Below are 25052 nucleotides of genomic sequence, written 5' to 3'. Positions count from 1 at the left end.
TGAAAGTATTCTCAAAATACAAACATGCTGATCACGCAGTGTATTAGGTGTCGGGCATGCAATGGTGAGCAAGATTAGGAACCAAGCTGAAAAGGTTAGCTAATAGCAGTGGATTTCAGATAATTTTATAACTGCCGGAAAGTTCAATCACCTTTATCTCTTCCCATTCAATTCCCGATAATAATAAAATTATGCACAGAATTAAGCTCACTTAGATCATCCTCTTCACCACTGGAAGGTTTGCCAGACATCCGGTCTTTATTTGGTATTACAGAATCTTGTTTATTCAGTTTGGGGACTTGAGTAAGGTTTGGAACTAAAAGGGACTATAGAAATCATTTAATGCAACTCTGTCCCACAGATAAGGTAACTAGGGGTCCAAAAGATTACGGGATTTGTGAAAAGTCCACAGTTAGGTTGTGGGGCAATGTCCAGACTGGAGCGCAGATTTCCTGACTGCTTGCTTAATTGTGTCTGTTCCACTCGCTCTAATTTTCACCCACAGTAATTACCCCACAATCTTATGTAATGCTTTATCTTCATATTTCTAATCTACTTTAAAAGAAAAACACATGTCCGAATTTACAGTTATGAAAACCGTGAACATATATATACTCTGTACCCTGCAGGAAGCAACTGCTGGAAGAATGAGAGAGGGACACTTTCTGGGAAGAAATGGAGAGGAACTGTAACAGGAAGGAACACAGGAGCGCAGCAGCCATGAGGAAGCTGCTCAGAAACAGAAGAGTCTCTCCAGTGAAAGGAAAATTAGAAAACCAGCCATTCACGGTTAACACCAACAAATGCGATGTCAACTACTAACAACGCTGGCAACTCTTGTTTAACTTGCTCTAACCCTGCACTCCTTGTCTGGACTTGAATTTAGTTTACTACAAGACACCTAAACAGCTACAGGGTGGACACCTCCAGAACCTAACAGAGGAGAGTAATATAACCTGATAAATTATGATGGAACAGTGTTTTGGTTTTGCTTATCTTTCTCTTCAGTACTGAGCAAAAGTTATGTTTGTGATTTGGGAGGTATAAAATATAAGTGACAAAATGGTGGCAATCCCTAAAGATAGCAACAGTTGCTGGAAAACAGACTATATGTATGTTAAATTTGGAAATAAATACAGTCAAGCATTGGGCGGCACCGTATAGTGAAAAACAAAAAGAGCCAATAACTAGCGAACTTAGGGTTAGTTACTTAGAATCTGTAAACATCATTCTACTCATCTGCCAAATGGGGTGATTCTACCTAGCTCATCCCTTTCAGGTTTCTCCTGAAGGCAAGATGACATGTTTGTGAAAGCACTTTGATAAAAGTTGAAAACACTCTGCAAAGGTAAACTTCCACTATTAGCAACAATTGTACCCAAAGCAGGAAATATTTGTGATACAACTTTCCAAAACACAAAAACCCAAAGATTCATCTGGCTCCCTGCCCTCCTAATCTTCCTGGCTTACAGCTACTGACATTTCATCCATCTGCAGGCTTGCTCCAGCCCCACCAAGCAGGCCCCGGTTTGCTGTGGCTCTTGTTCGGATTTTGCAGGTGAGGTTCAATAACCAAGATCTCTGTCGTGCATTGTGATCAGGTCCCACACAATGCCCAATTGTGCACCTAGAACCCACACTCCAGGCTGGGTGTCCACTGGACTTCGAGACCACCTGTTGGTGGATACCCAGCTGTACCCACCTCCTGAGAGAGCCCAAAGCGGCAAGCAGTCCAGAGCCACCCAGCAATGTCTACACTAGCAACTCAATTTGGCCTCTCAACAATGACCCCATTTGAATTCTAGCACCAAGGGTGATGATAACTAAGACAAACACTTGGGCAAGGCATGCCTCTGTGTGGCTGGAGGGATGAGGCTCATGGGCTGTTTCACTAAGTATTTCCTATTCACCACACAAAGTTCCAGTTAACCTTAAAATTGTATATTAAATTTGGAAAAAATGCCCAAAGGTAGAATGTGACAATTCTTTGAAGGCAGGAACAATGATTCTTTTAAAATTTCATGTAGCAGTTAACATGATATTTGATGATTATAGCTATGTCTATGGGTACCTCGTTTGGACTATTAAACAACTCATCTAAATGCCAAATCATTCTCTATCATATGTTAAATGAGGTGATCTTGAAAGGAACATATAAAATATATCATATGAGATACTCTAATGATAGGTATTTAAAAAATACTATAAAGTCTTTCATAAAGTTTAAGATCCTTTAGTAAACAATATAATCAATTGCTAATTTTTATATACTCTGAGTGATCTCATGTTAAGTTTCCTTGTGTGTAAAAGTTGTTGACTACACAATATCTCTCTTATCGTTTCCAATTCTAGATTTCTAGAACTAAAGAATCTGTATAATGTTTGGCAGAAATAATGACTTATTTAATATAATTTTCTTTATATTTTAATATTATGATTATAACCAAAACCCAACTAAAACTCTATGTATGTATATATAGACATGTGCCACATTTTATTGGTTATAAGATTCCTTTTTCTCCCCCACTGCAACATTTTAACATCTCTGAAATTGGGCTGAATCTTACAATTGATGGCATTTTATGAGTATAACTTTAGGTTCCTCCCCTTTCTTGTTGGTACATAAAATAAAGGCATACCTTACAACTGATGGCACCTTACAATCAGTGAAATAAGGTAAAATATATATAACTCAACAGAAAAAAAGGGCCCTCTTCTTTAGGTTGGTTAATTACTCCCCTAACCAGGCAAGATGCCGGCTCAGAATTCTGGCTGAACTACATCAGAATAATTGAGCTTTCATTAACTAGTCATTTGATAAAGTATATAATCACAATTCTCAATTGAGACTGCTACTATGACAACCGATGATATGGTAAAAAGTCTACATGGAAATTCCAAAATGTGAATTTCCATTGCCAGGACTGGTAAGAGTTTCAGAATTAATACAATGCATTTCTACTAAATTCTCATGGCACACAACTATACATGTACATAAAACTCATTAATAGAAGCCTATTAACTCTCTGGGTAATATTTGCTAAAGATATTTTATCAATCAATCAATCAAAGATTAACCTACAACAATGTGATACACAGGTTAAACCTGGAGCTAAATGACTCGTTTGAAATTATTAGTAATTTTCAAACAAATAGAATCAATATTAAAATATTAGTTTTAAGAGGGAGAAATATTATTATATTACAATGATCCCATTATATGTATGACTTTCTCCTAGGTACCTGAAAACAATTTATCCAAAGAAAAGTAAAACCAGGCCTCAGGAGGTCTCTTCTGAGAAGGCCTGAAGGGGGGCTGTTCTGACCCAACAGGGAACATTAAACCTATTGGAAATTCTGGAAAGTACGACTCTGCCTGACCACAGCTGCGTTTTTTTTCCAGGTCGGTTGTTGGCTTTAGTTGACAGAGGAGGAAAATATGTTTTAGTCAAATAAAAAATATTTTTCATAGGTATTTTTTACTTTGCCTAGTATATTTTTTTCTGATATTAGGAAGATAATAACCAAAATCATCTCTACACTCAGATCATTAAAATTCAAAGGCCCTCTTCACTTATGTACTTAACCAAAGAATGCCTGGCTTTATTTGACAAAGTCACACTTTTCCAATGAGCACATGGAACAGGAAGAAAAAATCCTGACAACCTTCAAACCAACCTTCAAACCATTCTATATCAGTCCTGTTTATTAACAGGGTAGATGTAACAAACCAATTTCCCCAACATTCACAACTTAGTGAAAAAGCTCTGCAAGATAAAACAAGATTCCCAAACACAAGTCACTTCACTGTGCGTTTGCCCTCAGTCACGCTGGGGCACTTAGAAATGAGCACTGCTCTCCTCTCACTCAACATAGTACAGCCCCCCAAAACACCTGAAGGAACGATATACATTATCTTAGATTAAAAATTTTTATCACTGTAAAATCAGTAGGATAGTTTTGTTAAAGGCGAGAAAAAACCAAAAACCAAAACACTTTCATTTCCTATTTTTGCAAAGTCACATAGAAAAGACAAGTTACCAATTTTGTGTTTTGACTATCACCATACACGTATCCACAAGAGCCTCAGTTAATTACTATTTAATGAAATGCCTTCCTTCATTTTTACAATGTATGTGACTAGAATGAAATATAGTTATTTTAAGCAAACAATACAAGATCTAAAAATAAGAGATCTGCTATACTGAGAGAAATTGTGCTACAGGAAAACACAAACACATCTGAAATTACCAGGCATCTTCAAACCCAATTTTTAATATATCCTTTCTAGAGTAGAGACCACCAAATGAAAATGAAAAAAGCACATACATTTCTAAACTGAGTCACAAAAACGTGTTCTAACAAAAAAATCCAAGTAGAATTAGAAGCCTGTGATGGAGGGTTATTATAGAAACCAGCTTCTGGCAAAAACTCAAAGTAAAATCTGTTCTAAGTCCAAATAAAAAAAATATGTTTTACGCTACTTTCTTTTAATTAGCTTTAAAGTCTACAATTCCCCATGACTGTTGTGAAGGACACAATATAAAGGCACACTGTACTGTAAGTGTTGGCAAAACCCTTACCTATATCAACACCAAGTAACATTCAGAGACGACCACCATTTGCTGCAGGAAATAATTATTTGGCACCAATAAAGTACCCCTTGTTGCTTCTATCTCTCATGCTGTCCTAATCAGAATAAAAGTTGAGGGGTTTCTATACATAGTTTCATTGCATGTGTCAGAACTAAGAAAATAAGGTACTTTAAACAAAAATTCAATTCTAATAATATATTTAGCAAGCTTTTTTTTGTTTTTGTTTTTGTTTTTGTTTTTAATTAAGAGCTACTATAGAAGTAGGTCTGTACAACTGCCCAGAGGTATAGTATAAAATTTAGTTGCTCATAAAATAATGCTCAAGTAAGTTTCATTTAGAAAGTCAAGACTACTCGTGAAAATATGTTCTCAAATTTGGGTTTCCCCAATCTCTGCATCACACAACAATAGGTAGACAATATTTACATGTGTACCTAAGTATAATGAGCAGATTAAAAGCATTCGAGTCAAAAATATATCTTCGAAAAGTGGCCACTCAACTATTAGTGCCCCAAATTTTTTAAGTAACACTCAGAGAAGCAATGATTTTACCACAGCCAAGAACTGCATAGACTCATACAAGATCCACAGTATTGATGATGACTGGAACCAAACCAAGGAACAGTTGAGTCTCTGAAAAGGGTGATCAAAATTTACAGGAGTCAGGGCTCTGCATAAGCATTTTACTAGCCAGCTGTAGGGATGCCATGATCCACTGAGACTTCAGTACAGTAGACCTGGTTGATGCCAGTATTTGTTTAATGTAATACTCTCATAAAATTTAAAATATGGCATAAAAAGGAAATGAAAAGGGGTATTTATTAAGTGGCATGTGGCCAAGTTTTTAAAATTAATTAGTTAGTTAATTAATTCATTTATTTTTGGCTGCGTCAGGTCTTCATTGCTGCACGCGGGCTTTCTCTAGTTGTGGCGAGCGGGGGCTACTCTTCGCTGCGGTGCGTGGGCTTCTCATTATGGTGGCTTCTCTTGTTGCGGAGCACGGGCTCTAGGAGTGCGGGTTTCAGTAGCTGTGGCTCGTGCTCTAGAGCGCAGGCTCAGTAGTTGTGGCACACGGGCTTAGTTGCTCCGAGGCATGTGGGATCTTCCCAGGCCAGGGCTCGAACCCGTGTCTCCTGCATTGGCAGGCGGATTCTTAACCACTGAGCCACCAGGCAAGTCCCAGCATGTGGCCAAGTCTTAACCAACTACTCTGTGCTGCTCTTCCTAAAGAGGTTACCATGTGAAAGGAGGATGGTCTCACCTGTTGCTTCAGCATGCTAGGAGTGCAGACCAAGCATCTATCCAGAAAAAAAAAGAAGAAATTCTGTCTCACCTTTCTCAGCGAGAGGAAGCCACACAGTTTGCAGTGCATTCTGAATCTCCATGACCTGACTCCAAGCCCTGTGACTTGTCCTCCTCATTCACTCACTTTGCAAACAAGACTATTCCTGAACTGAAATGATCCCACTGCTTCCTGCCATCCTCCCTGCCCTCTCTTCCTTAGAGCTCACCTGTCGGAAGCCTACCCATCCTTCACAATGCAGTCCACAGACACCTCAACAAGGAAGGTTCCCAGCCTCTCCACGCCGCACTTTCTCACATTTCATCCTGCCTTAGGTGGTCTGACTAGGTGAGTTCTCCGAGGGCCTCATCTCCATGCCTCCCAACAAGAGCTAAAAGCACCACACTCACACCTGGCTTACAATCATTCTGTAACAGGAACGATCAAGTCCAGCACTTATATAAGTCCATCTAGAACCTTAGATTGCATTGTGGACTGCAACTGGTCCTGGGCTGACATGGTCTGAAACCGAGGGCTGTCAAGTTTCCAGCTGTCCGAGATGCAGGTTTACACGAGGTACAGTGGTAAAGAACTGAGACATCTGTGAACTGTGTCCTGAGGCTTCCTGAACATGTCTAAGCACAAATGTGGTTTTATAACATTGCATCCATCTAGCATCTAGTCCAACTGAAAATACTGAAGCACGACTTAAAGCAAGTCCCCATATGTGCTCAGAGCAAGGCTTTGCTTCATTAGAGTCTAAAATTTAATGTACTACAGATATTCACATAGTCAGAGAGAAGTATGGGCTAATGAGGAGCAAGACTCAGGTACCCAGGACAAAGCTGCCTTTATCAACTGGTCTCAATTCATGGCCTGGTGTATTTATTTATAGCACCAGTAGAGAATTTTCTGATTTAATGAACTAGAAAGGATAATAAATTCTCAGCAATTCACTTGAAAGGAGGAAAGCAGTCATATGAATAATCTTAAAAAATGGATAATTAAGAAGACTTTTAAATGTGGCTTTGAAACGTGTTTCGTCTGTACTTAACACTGAATGCAAGAATTTCTACTACATTAGACACACCCAATCTTCAAACAAAGTAATAAAACACACCTGTGTGTTCAGGACTGAGTGTATGAATAGTCTAGAAACTCACCCCTACCCGGCAAACAAACCACACTGCTAGAGATGGGCAATGTCACATTTCAGATTACTGCAGAGCACAAGCACAAGCAGAAAAATGCACTTCTTAACACGGGTGTGTCTCGGTGAAACACTTTACTAAGAAGAACTGGAGTGTTAAGTAATCACATGTTTTATTTTTCTTCCCCCAAAATAAAGAATTCTCAACTTCGGTCTATATATCATCTTACATTACTGGAGTAATAAGCACAAATGGAAATGGTCATATCAATAGTGGAGGAGCTGAATACCCTAGCCATGGCTGCAAAGTCTCTTGCTGCGTTGGTGTGTTTATGAAAGGAAACTTACCAGCAGCAATGATTTTTAAAATCATTAGTAGGGTTGATAATGTAAACAAATTGTTAAAAGGTAATGGCTTGAATTGTGTGTTGGCAAAAAATATAGCTTGAATTTCTAAATAACGAGTTCAACTGGTTATAAAAGCACATTTTTTGGAAGATGGGATGAAGTACACACTGTTTTGCGCCTGTTGGTTAAAGTGTGTGTGTCTTAACGTGTTAAGTATTTTAAGCAGTTCTGAATTGCACTGGTTCAGAAGGTACTTGAAGTAGATGCGGTGGCTGAGGCCCTCTGAAACCGCTCTGTGGCATCTGGCAGTGGTGACACATCACCAAAAGCCATCATGGGAGAGCCATCGGCTCCAAACAGAAAAGGGAGCCTTAAACAGATAAGGACTGGTCCACAGTCAGGCTCTGGGACTCTTGCCTTTTCACAATTGAAGCTGCTGGTTCCTAAGCCTGGACAGTCACTCCAGTGGACCCTAAGCAGCCAAAGTGAACAGCACTGAAGGACCTGTCAAGTGGCCTTGCCTTCCCTATGCCTCCCCACCCACACCTGGGGGCGGGGGGGGGGGCGCAGGGGGATTTAGGAACAGTGATGAAACAGCCTGTGTGAATGCAGATTAGCTACTGTGCATTCCTTTGCCATGATCCATGTATTATTTCATTGGGGAATCTCTATGAGATGCAGTAGTAAAAACTGTTGATTTTATTAAATCTCAGCCCTTGAGTATACATTTTCTTAATATTCTATGTGATGAAATGGGAAGTATGCTTAAAGCACTTCTGGTAAAACTGAAATAGAACGGTTGCCTTGAGAAAAAAATACTTGTGCAACTGTTTGTGTGAGAGCTGAACCAGCCTATTTTTTCATGGAACACCACTGCACTTGAGAAAATATGCAAAGTATGCTTATTCACACTTAGGTATTTAGCAGACATTTTCTCAAAAATGAATGAAATGAGCCTGTCACTTCAAGGAAAACTGACTATTTATTGCCAATAAAAAAGCAAAAGTTAGAATTTTGGAAATCTTGATTATGCCACCATGAGCTTGATAGCTTCCCAAGACTGGTAAAGACTTCTTAAAGACTGTTTCTGATTAACACGGGTGACATCAGGTAAATGTAATTTTTTATATTGTATAATGAAACATGTCAACATTTTAAAGATTTGCATAACTCAGTGAACCAATGTTTTCTGATAACAATGCTATTACATTACAGAATCATGCATATTAGTAAAAGGTCCATTCAAAGTACAAGACAGATCAATGGATTTTAGTATAACAGGAATACAAAAAGTTCACTGACAGTTTTAGATTCCACATAGCAATCAACCTTTCAGAAATTAGTATCCAAGTTTTGTTGAGGTTATCATAGAATATCCACCATTATCTGAAAAGACTATTAAAATACTCCTTCCTTTTCCAGCTATATATCTGTATGAGGCCAGATTTTCTTCATAAGCTTCAATCAAAACATTTATTTTTTAAACAAATTAGTAAATACTAAATTTTTTTCTTTGTTTTCACTTCTATTCCAGTAAATATTAATAGAGATAACCCCTATAAACAAAAGCTCTTTGGGTTTCTTGAAATATTCAAGAGTATAAGAGTCCTGAGGTCAAAAAGTATAAGAAACACTGATGCCTCACCTGGCATCATAAGGAGTTGGGATTTTATTTTAAGTGTGATTGTGGTAAGCTACTAAAGGTTTTCAAAGAAGATCCTTTAAAAAAAAAAAAACAACTAAGTGATCAGGGCCAGGTTTTTAAACATACCTGCTTTTTGGTTCTACTCTACTAGAAAATAATAATTAATTCTCGGAGCATAATTCTCAACCATTTTTTTGCACATTAGGTAGGCAGAATGGAGGACATGAGAAAATGACAATCTCTGACACAAAAAATTAACAGCAGTTGGGGCTTCCCTGGTGACACAAGTGGTTACAAATCCGCCGGCCAATGCAGGGCCACGTGGGTTTGAGCCCTGATCCAGGAAGATCCTACATGCCGTGGAGCAACTTAGCCCGTGTGCCACAACTACTGAGCCTGCACGCCACAATTACTGAGCCCACGTGCCACAACTATTGAAGCCGCATGCCTAGAGCCCGTGTTCCGCAACGAGAAGCCACTGCAATGAAAAGCCTGCACGCCGCAATGAAGAGTAGCCCCCGCTCTCTGCAACCAGAGAAAGCCCGCGCACAGCAACAAAGACCCAACGCAACCAAAAATAAACAAATTAATTAATTAAAAAAAAAAAACTTTAAAAAAAATTAACAGCAGTCAAGGAGCTAATACAGCAGTGACTTTTCATTTAAAAATTGCTTTAAAAAAATTATTTATTTATTTTTGGCTGTGTTGGGTCTTTGTTGTTGCATGCGGGCTTTCTCTAGTTGCGGCGAGTGGGGCCTCCTCTTCATTGCAGTGTGCAGGCTTCTCATTGAGGTAGCTTCTCTTGTTGCAGAGCATGGGCTCTAGGCGCGCGGGCTTCAGTAGTTGTGGCATGTGGGCTCAGCAGTTGTGGTTCACAGGTTCTAGAGCACAGGCTCAGTAGTTGTGGCACAAGGGCTTAGTTGCTCCGCAGCATGTGGGATCTTCCCGGACCAGGGCTTGAACCTGTGTCCCCTGCACTGGCAGGTGGATTCTTAACCACTGCACCACCAGGGAAGCCCTAAAAATTGCCTTTTCTTAAAAAGCTGGTGTTCAAACACTTCCTCAGCTTCATTCTTGAAACGATTTTAGAGGCTGTGCACGTTAGTAGGATTGTGATCCTCCTAGTTACCTTACATTCAGTAATTATACATTATTATATAAAGACTGTAAAATCAAACTACTGGTTGATCTGACCTCAAGCATCTGATTTTCCTATAACCCAACCCAAACACCATTAGGTATTGACATCCCTAACAAACACCCACCTGGTTGAGCACAACACTGGCTGGTGATGATTTTGAGAATGTGTTGGGAGCTGTATGCTGGCCCAGAGTTCAGGATTGATTTTGGCATTTTGAGGAGTCTTTCACGGCAGGGACAGGAGAAAGCAGATAATAAAGTAATCCAGAATTTCAGGTAAGCATGGGCTGATCCCATAAGTCCCAAAGAAATACTTGTTGAATACTGTTAAATTAACTAGAAAATCTATTAATTCCTGTAAAGATATTCTACAGCATTTACTGAAATATGTGCTGAAATCCTTCAGGGGAGGTGTGGGGAGTCTGCAGAGAGACTGGTAGGGAGTGGGAGTGACTGCCCTTCCCTTTCCAGCAGCCAGGCCAGCTTCTAGCTCCTACTCACCTCATCTCCTGAGGCTATAGGAGGGGTGAGGGAAGAAACCAGGAACAGGGAGGGAGCACTCTGGGATGCACCCCTGCCTGGGTGGGTGTCTTACATGGGGGTGGGGGGAAGCACTATGCAAAAGAGGAAGCAACAGCTAGAACAGCGGGTTTGGCATCTGAACCTGCACCTGGAGTGGGAGGTGCTTCTGGGTCCCTTCTCACATTTTTAATGTGGACAGTAAGATTATTTTAAGAAGAGAAGCCTGCTGAACCCTAGTTAAGAATTTTAGCATTGTCTAGACCTCCTAGGAATGTAGGTGATTCCCCAATAAGCCCCCCAAAACACATCTAAGTGTAGTTTGACTATTACACTTGACTTTCCACTACATGTCCCATGAACAAAGGTATGAAAATAGGTGGCGGTCTAGATGTGAGCCCTGTCTTTCAAGAGACCTACAGTGCAATGCCTGAAGGCCAAACTCAGTCCCTCACTACACAGTACATGTGTTTGCTGATGCTGGGTAGGCAAGATCACCACTTCCGAAAAACTGGATAATACAAGGTGGCAATTAAATAAAAAAAATCTCCACAATGAAAACAAATACTTACACAGGTCCTCAGCCCAGCTGTAGAACTAAAAAAAACAAGGTGTGTTTTCCAACTGGGCTATCCATTAACAACCTAAACTAAGGGACATTTTGCAATTCAGCAGCAGAAAGGCAGGTCAATGCTTTCCATTCAGTCTTGGCCAACACTACTGACTGTTTCGAGTTCACAATAAAATAAATTGTAACAGTGGTAAGTCTTAAAGAATGAATCGTCACACTAACAAAGGACAAATACAGAGAGGGCAGAAAGCAGAAACAAGAAGAACTACAATCCCGCAGCCTGTGGAACACAAATCACATTCACAGAAAGATAGACAAGATGAAAAGGCAGAGAGCTATGTACCAGATGAAGGAACAAGATAAAACCCCAGAAAAACAACTAAACGAAGTAGAGATAGGCAACCTTCCAGAAAAAGAATTCAGAATAATGATAGTGAAGATGATCCAGAACCTTGGAAAAAGAATGGAGGCAAAGAATGAGAAGATGCAAGAAATGTTTAACAAAGGCCTAGGAGAATTAAAGAACAAACAAACAGAGAGGAACAATACAATAACTGATGAAAAATACACTAGAAGGAATCAATAGCAGAATAACTGACACAGAAGAACAAAGAAGTGACCTGGAAGACAGAATGGTGGAATTCACTGCTGTGGAACAGAATAAAGAAAAAAGAATGAAAAAAAATGAAGACAGCCTAAGAGACCTCTGGGACAACATTAAATGCAACAACATTCGCATTATAGGAGTCCCAAAAAGAGAAGAGAGAGAGCAAGAACCCGGGAAAATATCTGAAGAGATTATACTTGAAAACTTCCCTAACACGGGAAAGGAAATAGCCACCCAGTCCAGGAACCGCAGAGAGTCCCAGACAGGATAAACCCAAGGAGAAACATGCCGAGGCACATAGTAATCAAAATGGCAAAAATTAAAGACAAAGAAAAATTATTGAAAGCAGCAAGGGAAAAACAACAAATAACATACAAGGGAACTCCCACAAGGTTAACAGCTGATTTCTCAGGAGAAACTCTACAAGCCAGAAGGGAGTGGCAGGATATATTTAAAGTGATGAAAGCGAAGAACCTACAACCAAGATTACTCTACCCGGCATATATCTCATTTAGATTTGATGGAGAAATCAAAAGCTTTACAGACAAGCAAAAGCTAAGAGAATTCAGCACCACCAAACCAGCTCCACAACAAATGCTAAAGGAACTTCTCTAAGTGGGAAACACAAGAGAAAAAAAGGACCTACAAAAACAAACCCAAAACAATTAAGAAAATGGTAAAGGAACATACATATCGATAATTACCTTAAACGTGAATGGATTAAATGCTCCAACCAAAAGACACAGGCTTGCTGAATGGATACAAAAACAAGACTCTTATACATGCTGTCTACAAGAGACCCACTTCAGACCTAGGAATACATACAGACTAAAAGTTAGGGGATGGAAAAAGATATTCCATGCAAATGGAAATCAAAAGAAAGCTGGAGTAGCTATACTCATATCAGATAAAGTCGACTTTAAAATAAAGAATGTTACAGGAGACAAAGAAGGACACTACATAATGATCAAGGGATCAATCCAAGAAGAAGATATAACAATTATAAATATATATGCTCCCAACATAAGAGCACCTCAATACATAAGGCAACTGCTAACAGCTAAAAAAGAGGAAATCGACAGTAACACAATAATAATGGGGGACTTTAACACCTCACTTACACCAATGGACAGATCATCCAAACAGAAAATTAATAAGGAAACACAAGCTTTAAATGACACAACAGACCAGATAGATTTGATATTTATATGACATTCCATCCAAAAACAGCAGATTACACTTTCTTCTCAAGTGCGCATGGAACATTCTCCAGGATAGATCACATCTTGGGTCACAAATCAAGCCTCAGTAAATTTAAGAAAACTGAAATCATATCAAGCATCTTTTCTGACCACAATACTATGAGATTAGAAATGAATTAAAGGGAAAAGAATGTAAAAAACAAACACATGGAGGCTAAACAATATGTTACTAAATAACCAAGAGATCGCTGAAGAAATCAAAGAGGATATCAAAAAATACCTAGAGGCAAATGACAATGAAAACACGACGATCCAAAACCTATGGGACGCAGCAAAAGCAGTTCTAAGAGGGAAGTTTATAGCAATACAATCTTACCTCAAGAAACAATAAACATCTCAAATAAACAATCTAACCTTACACCTAAAGGAACTAGAGAAAGAAGAACAAACAAAACCCTAAGTTAGCAGAAGGAAAGAAACCATAAAGATCAGAGCAGAAATAAAAACAAAGAAAACAATAGCAAAGATCAATAAAACTAAAAGCTGGTTCTTTGAGAAGATAAACAAAATTGATAAACCATTAGTCAGACTCATCAAGAAAAGGAGGGAGAGGACTCAAATCAATAAAATTAGAAATGAAAAAGGAAAAGTTACAACAGACACTGCAGAAATACAAAGCATCCTAAGAAGACTACTACAAGCAACTCTATGCCAATAAAATGGAAAACCTGGAAGAAATGGACAAATTCTTAGAAAGGTATAACCTTCCAAGACCGCAGCAGGAAGAAACAGAAAACATAAACAGACCAATCACAAGTAATGAAATTGAAACTGTGATTAAAAATCATCCAACAAACAAAAGTCCAGGACCAGATGGCTACACAGATGAATTCTATCAAACAGTTAGAGAAGAGCTAACACCCATCCTTCTCAAACTCTTCCAAAAAGTTGCAGAGGAAGGAACACTCCCAAACTCATTCTATGAGGCCACCATTACCCTGATAACAAAACCAAAGATACTACAAAAAAAGAAAATTACAGACCAATATCACTCGTGAATATAGATGCAAAAATCCTCAACAAAATACTAGCAAACAGAATCCAACAACACATCAAAAGGATGATACACCATGACCAAGTGGGATTTATCCCAGGGATGCAAGGATTCTTCAATATATGCAAATCAATCAATGTGATACACCATAGTAACAAATTGAAGAAAAACCACATGAGCATCTCAATAGATGCAGAAAAAGCTTTTGACAAAATTCAACACCCATTTATGATAAAAACGCTCCAGAAAGTGGGCAAAGAGGGAACCTACCTCAACATAATAAAGGTCATATATGACAAACCCACAGCAAACATCATTCTCAATGGTGAAAAACTGAAAGCATTTTCTCTAAGATCAGGAACTAGACAAGGATGTCCACTCTCACCACTATTATTCAACATAGTTTTGGAAGTCTTAGCCATGATTATCAGAGAAAAAAAAGAAAGAAAAGGAATATAAATTGGAAAAGAAGAAATAAAACTGTCACTATTTACAGATGAATGATACTATACATAGAGAATCCTAAAGATGCCACCAGAAAACTACTAGAGCTAATCAATGAATTTAGTAAAGTTGCAGGATACAAAATTAATGCACAGAAATCTCTTGCATTCCTATACACTAATGATGAAAAATCTGAAAGAGAAATTAAGGAAATAATCCCATTCACAATTGCAACAAAAAGAATAAAATACCCAGGAATAAACCTACCTAGGGAGACAAAAGACCTGTATGCAGAAAACTATAAGACACCGATGAAAGAAATTAAAGATGATACAAACAGATGGAGGAGATATACCATGTTCTTGGATTGGAAGAATCAATATTGTGAAAATGACTATACTACCCAAAGAAATCTACAGATTCAATGCAATTCCTTCAAATTACCAATGGCATTTTTTACAGAACTAGAAAAAAAAATCTTAAAATTTGAATGGAGAAACAAAGGACCCCGAAAAGCCAAAGCGGTATTCAGGGAAAAAAACGGAGCTGGAGGACTCAGACTCCCTGACTTCAGACTGTACTACAAAGCTACAGTAATCAAGACAATATGGTACTGGCACAAAAACAGAAACATAGATCAATGGAACAGGATAGAAGGCCCAGAGATAAACCCAGGCACCTATTGTCAACTAATCTATGACAAAGGAGGCAAGGATATACAATGGAGATAAGACAGTCTCTTCAATAAGTGGTGCTAGGAAAACTGGACAGCTACATGTAAAAGAATGAAATTAGAACATTCCCTAACACCATACACAAAAATAAACTCAAAATGGATTAGAGACCTAAATGTAAGACTGGACACTATAAAACTCTTAGAGGAAAACATAGGAAGAACACTCTTTGACATAAATCACAGCAAGATCTTTTTTGATCCACCTCCTAGAGTAATGGAAATAAAAACAAAAATAAACAAATGGGACCTAATGAAACTTCAAAGCTTTTGCACAGCAAAGGAAATTACAAACAAGACGAAAAGACAACCCTCAGAATGGGAGAAAATATTTGCAAACGAATCAACGGACAAAGGATTAATCTCCAAAATATTTAAACAGCTCATGCAGCTCAATATTACAAAAACAAACAACCCAATCCAAAAATGGGCAGAAGACCTAAATAGACATCTCTCCAAAGAAGACATACAGATGGTCAAGAAGCAGATGAAAAGCTGCTCAATATCACTGTTAGAGAAATGCAAATCAAAACTACAATGAGGTATCACCTCACACCTGTTAGAATGGGCATCAGAAAATATACAAACAACAAACGCTGGAGAGGGTGTGGAGAAAAGGGAACCCTTTTGCACTGTTGGTGGGAATGTAAATTGATACAGCCACTATGGAGAACAGTATGGAAGTTCCTTAAAAAACTAAAAATAGAACTACCATACGACCCAGCAATCCCACTACTGGGCATATACCCAGAGAAAACCATAATTCAAAACGACACATGCACCCCAATGTTCATTGCAGCACTATTTACGATAGCCAGGACACGGAAGCAACCTAAATGCCCATCGACAGACGAATGGATAAAGAAGATGTGGTACATATATACAATGGACTATTACTCAGCCTTAAAAAGGAATGAAATTGGGTCATTTGTAGAGATGTAGATGGATCTAGAGACTGTCATACAGAGTGAAGTAAGTCAGAAAGAGAAAAACAAATATCGTATATTAACGCATATATGTGGAACCTAGAAAAATGGTACAGATGAACCGGTTTGCAGGGCAGAAATTGAGACACAGATGTAGAGAACAAACGTATGGGCACCAATGGGGGAAAGTGGCGGGGGAGTAGGGCGGTGGTGTGATGAATTGGGAGATTGGGATTGACATATCTACACTAATATGTATAAAATGGATAAGTAATGGGAACCTGCTGTATAAAAAAATAAAACAAAACAAAAACAAAGCACAAATACAATGATTCCATCTTCAAAGAGAAGGCAAATTCATCAGGTGATACATTCAGAATGTGGTGCTTGTGAAATTTTATTTATAATATGTATGGCAACTGAGGCTAAAATGTTTACACTCTCTGAATATGGGGACCTCCCCTGCTCATATACTATTAGAGAAAAATTAAGTAGATTTTTAAAAAACTAAGTAAGTAGATCGTTTTTGAGGAAAAAAATTAGAAATTGAAGAAAATGTTCACATTTTTGTGTTCAGGTTACTGGCACTGGGTTTACACATTTCTAGAGATACATCGTCGTTTTGGTTTATTGTCTATTCTTTGGCTGCCTACACAATCTCTAAAATAATCATCTTTTTCTGGCACATGACTCACCTTATTTGCACAGTAATTGCCACAGTAAAAAGCATACAAATATTTCTTGCTCTATCAAAAGAGGAGAGGGAGCCTGATGTTTCTGAGATATTCTCAGATTTAAAGGACATAAAAGGAGACTCTAGAAACTGTAAGCAAAACCATGGCTCTGATGGTCGCTGCAGGGATGGCCACAACGCATGCTTGTCCGGGGAACTGAAGCTAAAGGTCTGAGAGCTTTTGACTTTGTGGATTTAATATTATGTTCAACTATGTGCTTCTCTGTGCCTCTGAAGGATTTCAAAATCACCTCATAAAAGAACTTATTTCAGCTACAACCTCAGAGGAAAAAGGACTTAAAGGAGACTGAGAGATGGGGAGATGTCCTGAACAACAAGAAAGCACAAAAGGGGCTTCCTTGGTGGTGCAGTGGTTGAGAATCTGCCTGCTAATGCAGGGGACACGGGTTCGAGCCCTGGTATGGGAAGATCCCACATGCCGTGGAGCAACTAGGCCCGTGAGCCACAACTACTGAGCCTGCGCGTCTGGAGCCTGTTCTCCGCAACAAGAGAGGCCACGATAGTGAGAGGCCCGCACACTGCGATGCAGAGTGGCCCCCACTTGCCGCAACTAGAGAAAGCCCTAGCACAGAAACGAAGACCCAACATAGCAATCAATCAATCAATTAATAAAAATAAATAAATTAAAAAAAAAAAAAGAAAACACAAAAGGAGAAAACAAGTGGTTGCATTCCACTTTAACAGATGGGTTAAAGAATAAACAAAGGAAGAGCACATCACTGATATTTACCAGGGAGCTCAGGCTCCCTGTATTTTGAAATGTTCCCAAGGTGAAGCCACTGCCCACCATTGCTTAAAAAAACTGAAATCCAAAGAGAGCAGGTTCTAGAATTCAATTCACATCATTCAGATGTGAATCGAGTCAGTTGGCTAAGGCTTTCTAACAGTTAAGTGACCTGTTCCTACACACTGGCACAGTTTAGCACTTTACAGACAGTATCCTATTTAAACCTCATAACCACTCTCTGTACTATTATATCCATACATGTTCTTCAACTTCCCTGTTGCTGATGGGATGCTAAATCACCAATGCTGGATCCACAGACGCCAAAGGACTACACTGCTTTACGAGAAATTCATTGGAAAAAAAATGGAGAAGGCAGACTATGTTCATTTATTTAAAAAACATTTACTGATCATCTTCTATGTACCACACACTTGGGACACATTAATGAACAGACATAAAATACCTGGCCACATGGAACATAAGATACCTGGCCACATGGAACTTACTGTCTAGCAGGGACGGGAAAAGAGAATTCACCAAAAATAAACAATAAATAAATAAGTCATACGGTAATCTAGAAGGTAGGAGATGCTATGGTGAAGAGAAAACGTAAAGCATTCCAAGAGGGATACCAGGCACAGTTTGCAACGGTAAACAGCGTAGACGTCACTGACAAAGTGGTGGCTTAGTGAAGACCTGAAGGCAGTGAGGGAGCTGGCCATGAATGCATCTGGGGAGAAAATACTACAGGCAGAAGGAAAACCCAGCACAAAGACCTAAAAGTGGGAATGTGCCTGGAGGGTTCCAGGATCAGCAAGGAGGTAAGGATGGCTGGAATGGAGAGCATTCCATTCCAGGGAGAGGAGTGGGGAGGAGGTCAGAGGTCTTGGTAACCAGAAGGTGTTGGGCTTTGTGAATCATTATGAGGAATCTTGACTTTTACTCTGAGTGACATGGAGAGCCAGAGGAGGGTTTTAAGCATATGCAACCTATGCTTTAAAAAGATCACTCCGGTTGTTATGTCGATAACATATTAAAGGAAGGTAGGGAAGAAGAAAGGAGAGGTCACTGCATACCATCCAGGCAACAGGTGCTGGAGACTTGGGAGGAAGGTGCTTGCAGTAGACGTGAGAAAAGGGGTTGAACTCCTGGATTTATTTGGAAGACAGGATTCTGGATACATCTGGAAGATAGAGCAGCAGGATCTGCTAACAGCCTGGATGTAAAGTGGGAGAGAAAGAGAAGAGTCAGGATGATTCCAAGGTTTCTGGCTTGAATAACCCGAAAAATGGAGCTGCCCCAACACCAAAATAGAGCAGGCTACAGGGAGAGCAGGTTTGCAGAGGAAGATCAGAAATTCCATTTTAGTCCTTAAAATGGAAGTATCTTTTATGTATTCAAGTGAAGAAGTCAAAAAAGTAGTTGGATATATGCATCAGGAGTTTAAGAGAGCCACTTCAACTGGAAATATACATCGGGAGTCTTAAGGAGCTACATGGTACTTTATTAAAATCTTACAATTGTTTGTGACAAGAGTCCCACAAGAACTGAGCCCTGAAGTATTCCAAGTTAACAGGCTGATGTGAAAACAAACAAACAAAAACCACACACATTTAAAAAAAAATGACTGAAATTCAGTGGTACAGAAGGAAAAGCAGGAGACTGTGGTGTCCTCAAAATCGAAGAAAGTCAAATCTAAAGAGAGAATGACCAATTATATCAAGTGCTGCCCAGAGTAAAGATGAGAACTGATTGTTGGATTCTGCAATTTACAATATTTTCTTTTGAAAAAGCCCTGGAGACTGTATCCCACACAGCCCCCACCACAGAAGACATGAATATGCACTGAATGTGATGTTATCTTTTAATTTTGTCACGAACTGAATTCATTTTTCTAAAGAATTATTCAAAAGGAAGGATTTACTCCAGTTTAATATTTGGGACTCAAGTCAGTAGATTTGTTAAGAAATACCAGTGATAAACCATAGCTGCTAACAGTAATCTGCTAATTCCTATTAGCAGATTACTGCTAATTGAATTCCATTCAATTCCTATCCCTTAAAAAATAATAATAAAAATACCTCTAAATAAATTGGAAATAAAAGGATAGATTTCCTCTGTCCTGATGAGGAATTATGATAAAACAAAAACCAATATTGTACTACTGTTTTTCCTATTAAAGAACAAAAGTTTGCACATTACTGCCATTACTATTTGATAATGTTCCAGATGTATTTTGTAATGTTCCAGAATGCTAACAGTAGTGTAGCCTGCCGTAAAACCAAAATAAAAGGTATAATTATTAGAAAGAAGTAGACACAAGTGTCATTACGTAAGTAGGAAACCCAAGAAAATAAACTGCAAAGCTCTTAGAATAAGAGCCAGCTATAAAATAAAATTACAAAAATCAACAACCATCTTATACCAGCAATAGCAATTTGAAGAACCCATCACAACAGCAACAAAAACATAAATACCTAAGAAGAACCCTAACAATAAATATTAGGACTTATATAAATAGTAAACAAACAAACAAAACACCTCTGCTAAAAGACAGAAGGTCTGCATAACTTTTCACATCCCTTCAGAGAAACACTGACTACTTTACATGTACATGACAGTCCTTGCCAACGAACCAAAACAACTGGATATATCTCAGTTCTAAGGATTCATCTGCAGAGCATTCCAGGTTAAGATGGCACGTTTAACAAAACATTCAAGCACATCCTCTCTCTAAACTCCACAAAAATGGCAGTAAAGAGTTCTTTCCAGAAGACAAAGATGCAAGGACTTAAACAACGGTAGTGGAAATTACAACAAAATCATGAAAGCGGAAAGCAGATGGACAAGTAGCAACCCAGCAGCCCTAAGAGTGAAATGCTCCACCACCAGTGAGGAAAGCTGAGAAGCACTCCAGTTTGCTTCAAAACTGGAGAAAGGGTAGCAGGCTAAAATAAGGTTAGCAGCCTTACTTCCCGGATGCCCTTCCCACCTCCTGGCTGTGGAGCTCTGGCCCACAGTCCCTGAGCCCAGCAAGACTGGAGACTGATTCTTGGGGGAGTAGATAAAACAGGTAAGTATTTGGACTGTGAGAGCACCAGAACCTTCCCCAAAGTGAAGAGATGCTAAGACTCCAGCCAGATGTCTCCCGAACACTGGCAGGAGTGTTCCTTTCTTTCCTCATCGCAGGGTGCTGCCTGATGACCACCCTCTGACCAGTCCAACAGGAAAAGACCTTATATGTGGTCCCAGTGAAAAACTCAAAAGAAACCAGTAACAGTCAAAATACTGCCACTGAGGAGCCTAAGGGGATGGGTGGAGGGCGGTGAGAGATAGGGGACCATTTATTTTACAATAAGTATTTTAGTATTCTTAGATTTAAATTATGTGCATGTATTAGTATATAGATAGTAATATAATTTTTATTTGAAAGGATAGATGACTATAATTATGATTTCTAAAAGAACACTGTGACTTCCTCTAGCAGACACTTCTATATATTCTAAATGTACATTTAAAAAGATTTAACACTGATTAAGATAAGAGATCAATGATAGATGAGTAAGACCTAAAACAGAATCAGACCCAAAAGCTAGTCAAGATCTTAAAATATAATAAAGGGAAGACCACAACCCAATGAGGAAAGGATGGACTGTTTAACAGATGGTGCTGGTAGACTAGATGGGCTGGCTCAGGAGGAGGAGGTGCTGTAAAACAATTCACATCCATGTGCTAATATAGAACTAAGTGTACAAATCTAATATATTTTCAAAATTTTTGTTTCATTTACCTCACCTCTGTTTATATTTTCAAACGTAAATATTTACAAGGAAAAGTCATAATGGACAAGATGAAGAGAGCTGACTACATAAAAGTAAAAATATCCTGTTTGGAAAACACCATAAAGTAAATTAAAAGACAAATAATGAGCTGAGAAAAAAAAAAAAAATTACAAATATGATAAAGGCACAATGCTCTTTATATTAAGAGCATATTTATATTATACGCTCTTTATATTAAGAGCATATGTTATATAATATATATAGGATACTTAATTATACATATATTATCTCTTTATATTAAAAGATACTTTACATCATTTTTTTAAATCATCATTTAACAATAAAATGGACAAAGTACCTGGACAACTCTCAGAGGCAAAATGAACAAATAAAAAGCAAGTTACTAATTTCACTAGTTACCAAAAAAATATGAATTAAAATAAGACCACATTTTTATAGAAGATTAGGAAAGATTAAACACTGGAGTGCTGACACTATGGAAAGACTGTTCAGCGTGTAAGGGAATCGACATGTTCTGGCATAAGCAATTTGGCAACAGGCCTCAAGAGTCATAAAAGAGTTCACCTCTGCCCCAGGAATTCTGCTATAAATCTAGCCTGAGCAAGTCAGAGACAGTGAGACTTTCAGACAAGGGCATTTACCCCAGCTCTGCCTGTGTGTCTGCTATTACTTTCTGAGCCTACATCCTTTGCCAGACTCTGCTGAAGACCTTCCTCTATTTGGTTCATTCCATCGCTCCAAAACTCTATGTTGCCGGCACAATTATTACCCCCATTCTATGGATAAAGGAAGCACAATCAAATAATTAGGTAATTAAGGTCACTTCGATCGGAAGTGGCCAAGCTAGGCTTTGCAACCAGAATTTAATATGATACTTCCGAACACTGAAAATGGAAATATGTCAAAAAAGAGAAAACTAGCTAAATAAACTTTGGCATACCCATCATTAAAAATCTTATTTTCAAAGAAGATTTAAGGGCATAGGAAATGTGATATATTAAGCGAAAGGGCAGTATTTAAAACTACAAATGAAATTAAAGTGCCAATTTTGTTTAAAAGTATATATACGCAGACAAATAAAATGGGACAAATGGAAGCATATCATCCCATGAACAGCTGATTATTTCTGGACGTACCTGTGATTTTTATTTTTTTAACTTTTTTTGGTAATTCCCAAAATGTCTACAACAAGGACAATGGCTTTTCATTTTAAAATGTTTAAAAACCATAGAAAGAGTAGAAATTCTCAACTGTAGATGCTTAGAAGGCCTCAATTTTTAAACATGGAATGAAAAGATTAGGTGAGCAGTTACTGCCTTAGCTGCACAGCATTACTGTTGAACTGCAAGGTCCATCAAATGAGAGGATTTTCCACTATTATTGTCTTCTCAGAGGGAAATGGGGAAAATTAGCCTTACGGAATCTGCTTGATAACCAGAAAGTTAACTAGCACATAACACAAGAGTAGAGAAAACCTCTGCAATCCCCAATAGATGCTGGGAGTCACTATACTACCATAAGCATTTTGAATTGACTGATCGAATTCTGATTATTATTTACACACTATAAAGTTTGAAAGGTTTCATAAAAACAAAAAGCCTGAAGACACGTAAATATGTCTGTACTATTTTGTGTGGAACAGTTTTAAGAGTTCCTTTCAAGGTAAACTGGAATTAGTTGGCTGCGGAATATCTGTTTTGAACATAAAAGAATGAACATTTTAAAAACTTATCTTTGTTTGGATGTGTGTGTGTCGGGGAAGGGAAGGAGTGGGTGAATCTGTAGACAAACTGTGCCTTTCCTTTGTTATTTTAAAGTATAACATTACAAGTGGTTTAACTTTTTGCAAAGAATCATGGCAAAGCACTTTCTAGGAACGAAACAATTTACAAACAGACTGACATTTTTGGGCCACAAATTAGCAAAGGTTTTTGCATGGATATAGGATTATATTTCACTTTTAAAATTTCTTAAATATGTCTTCGGAGTTTAGAAAAATGATGCATATACTTCGAAGATTTGTGTGCCCCAAAGGAAAACTGTTTTTTAAAAAAAGTTGCTTCCACTTCTTTTGGAACTTTGTTACACAAGTTCTTAGTGCAAAGACTGGTAAAGGTAGAACAGCACAGCTGCTAGCATTATCACTCCATACAACAGCATTAATAAATAATTCTGAAATTACTTAGAAAAAGTGGAATTGCGTGAACTCACCCTTACCTGAGCTGAGGCCAAGAACTGAAAACGGTCATTCAAAATCTTTAGAAAAGGAAGAGTCCTATTCAGAAAACCAAAGGTAGACCCGCCCACTTCCCCTGGAAGACCCGTTGCTATGGTAACCTGCAGTCACCCCCTCAGAGTCGGTACATGCTGGGGGAGGGGATCCTCCCAGAGGCTGGGGGATGGTTAAGAGGGGAAACGGGGGAGGGAGGCTGAGAGAGGGTTAAAAGAAGATGAAACCCCTTGGGTGCGGCAGGGGTCAGGAAGGTGGGCTTACTACTAGGAAATTCAACACGCCCAAAAGAAATTCAAAACACCAGTTAGAACAATGTCTGGACGCTGGAGTCGTATTATATAGTTCAGCTAAAGTTTGAACCATTAGAGACGCTTCCCTCCCTCCCTCCCCGGCGGGAACAAACCACTCTTTGTGAGTTCCTGTCTATGGAAAACGAAGCCAGAGTTTCGTCTCATCAGTTACAAACTGAATGCTACTTCGCAAAACTAAAATCTTGACTTTCTTAAATTAAACCTATGCTTCCCAAACTCTGCTGCACTATTGGAATCACCGAGGGAACTTTATAAACTACACACCGTGTTTTAATTGGTCTGGGGTGCAATTTTGAGCAGAGTCTTAAAACTCTCCAGTGATCCTTTTGTGCAGCCAGTTTTGGGAACTACAGTACTCCAAGATGTGGCGAGGTGGCGGAGAGTATTTAAACCAAAGGGTAAGAAAAAAAGAGAGAGAAAGAAAGAAAGGAAAAAAGAAAGCACAGTTATCTCCCTTTGTCTTTTTACGGCTAAGAATAGAAATTAGCTAGCTTTCTCCAAGCACACACAGGACAATAGGTTTCTTGATAAATAGGAGTCCCCGGTATGCCCTAACAATACTTTCTTTGAGATAAAAAAAAAAAAAAAAAACGGGCAATATAAGCCCTTTCTTCCCAAGAGAGCAAATATCCTTCTTACCGAAACACCAAACTTACATATCTATTTTAAGAGCGAATTGGCAGTGAATACAGCTCAGAACTTGGAGGACGAGCTCCAGGACCAGAAGGAAACTGAACCCGCAGAAGCCCACCAGCATTCGCGGGCGTCCTGCGACCACCAGGGCTGGACGAAGGCTGGGGTGTCGGTCCCCGGAGCCCCCAGCACGGGCCCCGCCCCCGGACCCCGCAGGCTGCGCCCCAGTAAAGTTGCTCCGGGGAACTTTGCTCCCGTTTCCAACCCGCGCCTCCCCGGGCGAGGGGCGCGGCCCCGCCACCTGCTCGACGCCGAGGCTGCTCGGCCGCGCCCCCTCCCTGGACCTCGGCCACCTCCGGGGGTCGCGCACTCAGC

At 39.0% G+C, this 25052-nt stretch overlaps 1 protein-coding gene across 2 annotated transcripts in view; it reads right to left on the bottom strand.

Moving 5' to 3' along the window:
• BTBD3 (BTB domain containing 3) overlaps positions 1–25052 on the bottom strand; it is a 38522-nt gene that overhangs the window by 12955 nt on the left and 515 nt on the right. Inside the window, exon 1 of one of the 2 annotated variants that reach the window (XM_082428615.1) lies at positions 10286–10369. The exons of the other annotated variant lie outside the window; for it this stretch is intronic. The gene's annotated coding sequence lies outside the window, so the exon portion shown is untranslated. Of the gene's footprint in view, positions 1–10285; positions 10370–25052 lie in introns of those variants that run through there. 2 annotated transcript variants of the gene reach the window in all.

This window comes from Balaenoptera physalus (assembly GCF_965194825.1).
Source record: "Balaenoptera physalus genome assembly, chromosome: 16".
Classification (NCBI taxonomy): domain Eukaryota; kingdom Metazoa; phylum Chordata; class Mammalia; order Artiodactyla; family Balaenopteridae; genus Balaenoptera; species Balaenoptera physalus.
The sequence above is the reverse complement of the archived record's forward strand: the minus strand, read 5'-3'. Positions and strand labels throughout refer to the sequence as shown.